Source organism: Engraulis encrasicolus, chromosome 16 (genome assembly GCF_034702125.1).
Source record: "Engraulis encrasicolus isolate BLACKSEA-1 chromosome 16, IST_EnEncr_1.0, whole genome shotgun sequence".
Classification (NCBI taxonomy): domain Eukaryota; kingdom Metazoa; phylum Chordata; class Actinopteri; order Clupeiformes; family Engraulidae; genus Engraulis; species Engraulis encrasicolus.
The window spans coordinates 20,742,068-20,747,001 of NC_085872.1; positions in this window are offsets into that span (position 1 = coordinate 20,742,068).

The window sequence follows — 4,934 nt, forward strand, 5'->3', positions numbered from 1 at the left end:
GCCTTTATTTCCTGTGCATGTGATGTGTGAGATGATAGATAGAAGTTTTAGAAGTTTTAGAGATCGTTTTTTGTCTATTCATTTCCAGCTAAGTTTCCTTTATTTTAACTTGACTAATACTGTGTAATTACTGCAGATTTTCGGTGCTATTTGTTACCTATGTATGTGTATAGTCATTTCGAGTGCAGTGTGTCATGAATCTGTCCTTTATTAACCATTTTTGGGCTTATAATGTTGATGCAGAAGTTCGTTAGATTTTGTACTCATTTAAGTGAAGATGCTGGAACTTTCCATAGCTGCCAGCTGCCTGTATTACCGCTAGTTGTCTATAGAGGACGATCTTACTCCATGATTGTCATGTGTCCTGTATCTGTATGTGTTAGTGCACCAGTATAGTTTTAACTGAGATATATTTTCCTGTTGTTTCTTTCCCTTGTAGACCACACACACACACACAAATGCCTTTTGTTACCTTTAAAATATGACTAATTTGGAGACCTATTCAAGAAGATTTATTTGGAATTACATTCAAGTGTACCCTGGTGCTTTGCTGTGCTGCATTCACTGTATTGCCTTACCACCAAGAGACTTTCATTAAACCCCTTTTATTTCACATTGTTGTCCTGTGTTCTGACCAACACACCAAGGAGACACGCACGTATTTCCCATTTCCTAATACAGTCCACCCTCTAGTTCCTGAGCTACGCCCGTTGCAATACCCATTATCTCCAAGATAGAATAACTGCTCTATTTCACTTGTGTGAGATGAATAGAAAGAACAGGTAGAAGAAGACTATGAGGTGAAATTAATTATGGAATGTGTCTGATGATTCATACAGTACAAAATTGATGTTTTTGACACATGCTCTCACATGCTCTCCTCTGCTGGCAGTTGTGAAGTGATATACTATATGAATGGCCTTTCTGAGCAGCTTGCGTCCCAGCAGAGTTTGATTTTATTTTGAGAAGGACTGAGACTTCATTATTTTGCAAAGCATCCCAAAATTAACTTGCCATTCTAATTTTCATTTAGAGCTGTATACCTTTCTTACCAAGTTTTCTGTCATGTTTACGTTATGAGCCATGGCATAATGAAATAATGTATAATTGTCATTGGATATCCATAAATGTTAACACACCAGTGTCATATTAGGGGCCTACATTCACTTACAGAAAGTACTCACATGATCGCCTGCTTATCTCCTTGTTCATTCATGAGTAAAACTGTGCTGGTAAGAAGGCTATAGTAATAATAATTTATTACCACCAGTATTTCCCAAAATAATCTGTGGTGTAAATGGTTTAGAAATTAAACTCTCCTGCAGATACATTTTTTCTGAACAGATACAGTATGGCATGTCCTTGAAACTGTACTGGGTATGTGTGGATTAGCACCCCTTGAAAACGAAAACATTGCAAAATCCTGAACTTCTCTTGCAGCATCGTTCCTTAGCAATACCATAACTTCCTTGACATTTCTTTGAAACTAGCTACTAGCCACAACTGGCTAACCCTATCTAAGTGCAAAATGAATGGGTGTCAATGGAGTGTTCTACCATTATATATGTGGTGATTTTTTATAATTTTTTGTCCTGAAAGAGTTCGAAGTTAGAAATAATAAGACCCCATTTGAGTAGCGTTTCGATTATTTTGTGCCACTAGATTATTATATACTGGGTCACAAAGCTCAATTTTTATGAGGCCAAACCCATAAACATTAGCTGGATGCTAGCGAGTACAGGTCGAAAGCTTCTAATACTGCTGTAAAACTACTCACCTGAACGATTTGTCAATAGAGCCTATTGTTAAAGGGACACTGTGTGAGATTTTTTTTTTGTTTATTTCCAGAATTAATGCTGCCCATTCACTAATGTTAACTTTTTCATGAATACTTACCACCACTATCAAATTCTAAGTAGGCTACCTTTTTTCATGAATACTTACCACCAGCAAATTCTAAGTATTCATTATGACTGAAAAAATTGCACTTTACATGAAAAGGGGGATCTTTTCCATGGTCCGCCATTTTGAATTTCCAAAAATAGCCATTTTTGGCTGCAAAAATGACTGTACTTGGACCACACTAGAAAATATTTGTTTATTACTTAGTAAACGTTTCATGTAAAGATCATATTTGGCAATAGGCAGCCCAGTTTCAATGAGCAGCATAGTTGCAGTACCTTTTTTGACAATGTCCTGCACAGTGTCCCTTTAAACACCAGTCATACCAGGAATGTTTTGTTGATGATATTTGTGACTGGAAATCGCAGTAGCAATGTATTTAGCATATGTGTTCCCTTTTCCATTCCATACATTTTCCCACATGAAGGACTTACCGACGCTCGCCAACTAGTGGACACTCCATAGGAACTGCAGTATGCATGCAAAGCTAACTGGCTACAATGGGAACCAATCAGTGTGAACATTCTCCCTGTTAGGTTAGAGATTCTCTGGATTAGTGCTAAAGGAAGACTGCTAAAAGTATGCCTGAGGGGTTTCAAATCTGGGAAAATGGAAAGGCAACATGAGAATTCCTTCAAATGACTCTTCTTACTAGTTTTGATCAAAATAGTCTAGAAACACACTTTTCACTGATTAACGTTAAAATTGCCCATTCACTGCCATTCAAAATGTCAAGGTTATCGTGCCATCCTTTCACATTGATAAGATTTACAGGAAGTTATACGGTATGTGTGTACAAAGTGGGATTTTCAAATGATGTGGCGTTTGATGAACCCTCACTAAACCCACATTTGTTATCAGACTATCATGTCAAATCACAAAAACACATTTCCAAATCCTTCAGATTTTTTAGCCTTCTGTAGCCTACTCACATGTAACAAAAGACAATGAGACAATTAGTCAAACACCTTCACCTGCTTCTTGCTGCAGCTTCATCAAACCATCATGAATGAAAAGATGTACAAAATCATCCTGACACAAATCATGGTTGTCGGCTAACGCTCATTCATCACACGAATGTGTAAAACTGATGAAAGCTGAGGCTAAACTTCCCCATAAGTAGACAGTTGAAGACGCGCTAATCCATTCGATTAATCCCTGTTTGCTGAGCCACACAGATGGCAGGGGCAGAATGCGGTGCCAAAAACATGAATCCATCCCACCTGCTTTGTGTCCACAAACCATGTTGGTGATGGTGGTGTAGGGAAAGCCTTTGTGTACGTTAATATCTATAGGCAATCATCACTTAGCTAGAGGATAAGGCCATCAGCCATGTCATGGAGCAAACGTTATCTCTTGCTCTAGCTAATGTTAATCAAAATGGCGGTCAATCACCTTTGGGATATGGTAGAATAACTAGCTGCTAGTAGCCTGGGAAAACATTTGCAGCTTTGCACAATCGTTCCGATCTGAAAGACAGAATGGATTCCATCCCTCAGCACGGCTTCCAGATCTTGGCCTTCAATCAGAGAGTGGGCAGGGGTGGAAAGGCGACTGCACTTTGTCTGACTAAATACAACTGACACGATTCGTTATGGACTATGCATATGCCAAATGACACATTCGTAACATCCAATAAACGGCCATGGGCAATCATAAACCACACCTTTCCTATGAGACACTGCATAAGTAGCCTCCAGACTATCTCACTTGTGAGATCGTCTGGTGTTAACCAACCAGGCATACTGTAGCTGCTAGCAGAGTTAGAAAGCAGAACATCAGTGAACCTCCTGAAGCCTTATAGCGAAAGCGGCCTAGACCTTCAGCTCAGTGGTTTCATACCTGTGCTCCTATGCCAGAGTGTTGCTGGAGGCAGTGAGTTTGAGCCCAAGTGACGGACTGCGCAGGACGCCTGCATTTGTACCGCATGTTTTTTTGATATTTGCTTCAGTTTGTTTATTATTGATTTGCCACATTCCCCTGACATCGTACCTAACAAAAATGCCCATTCACAGCACCGTATCATTTTGTATGTATCCATTACGACTTGGATATTTACACTTTTCATGCATAAAAAGGTGGATATTCTCCACATTAGCCATTGTGAATTAGCAGTCATGGATATCTTTGGCTGTGAAACTTACTTTAGCCTACTTACTGTAGCCTACTTAATGCAGGCCTACTGTAATATGTCATTATTTTGATGAAAATTACATACTCTGCCTTTAAAGGACTACTAAGTAGTTTTTCAACCTTGAAGTAATCTTTCCAAAATGCTTCATAACAGGGTGAGAGGCCATTCAGAATTTCCTATGCAGCATTTAATCAGCCGTACCTTACGTAACTGCAGTAAGAGCCCTCCATGAGCAGGCAGTCTCTCTCTCTCTTTGAGTGACCATTGCGCTTGCAGCAAGTAGGCCTGTAGGACAACTAGGGGATAATACTCAAAAGGTCATGTGAAGTTTACATTTTGTGAGAATCAATCCTGCACTTGGACAATGCATTTCTGTCCAGTCAATCCAGTTACCTCTGCCAAGGAGGTTATGTTTTCGGTCTTTCTGTTTGTTTGTTTGTTTGTTTGTTTGTCTGTCTGCTTGTCTGTCTGTCTGTCTGTCTGTCAGCATGATAACTCAAAAACTCATGAACGGATTTGGATGAGACTTTGTAGTTGTTGGAAATGACCCAAGGAATAAGTGATCTGGACCAAGAACCGGAACCAGGATTAAAAAAAAAGATTCTTCACCATTGCTAGCCTAGAAATCTAGACTGCCTAGTGACCAGAATTTGAATTGCGGACAGGGTGAATGTTGACATTCCAGTTTCTAACTCCACAAAAAGAAGGCAGAAAGACTTAAAATAAAAATAGGGTTTAACACAGTGAAATGTTCTATCAAAGAGCTTCCTTGGCGGAGGTCTGCACTCTCTGAGTGCATTTGTAGTGTTTAATATAGAACAAATTCAATAGAAGTCATTCAAATTTTGTACATTGTTTATTCATCTTTATCAGCCCTCCTGCAACACATATTAAAAAT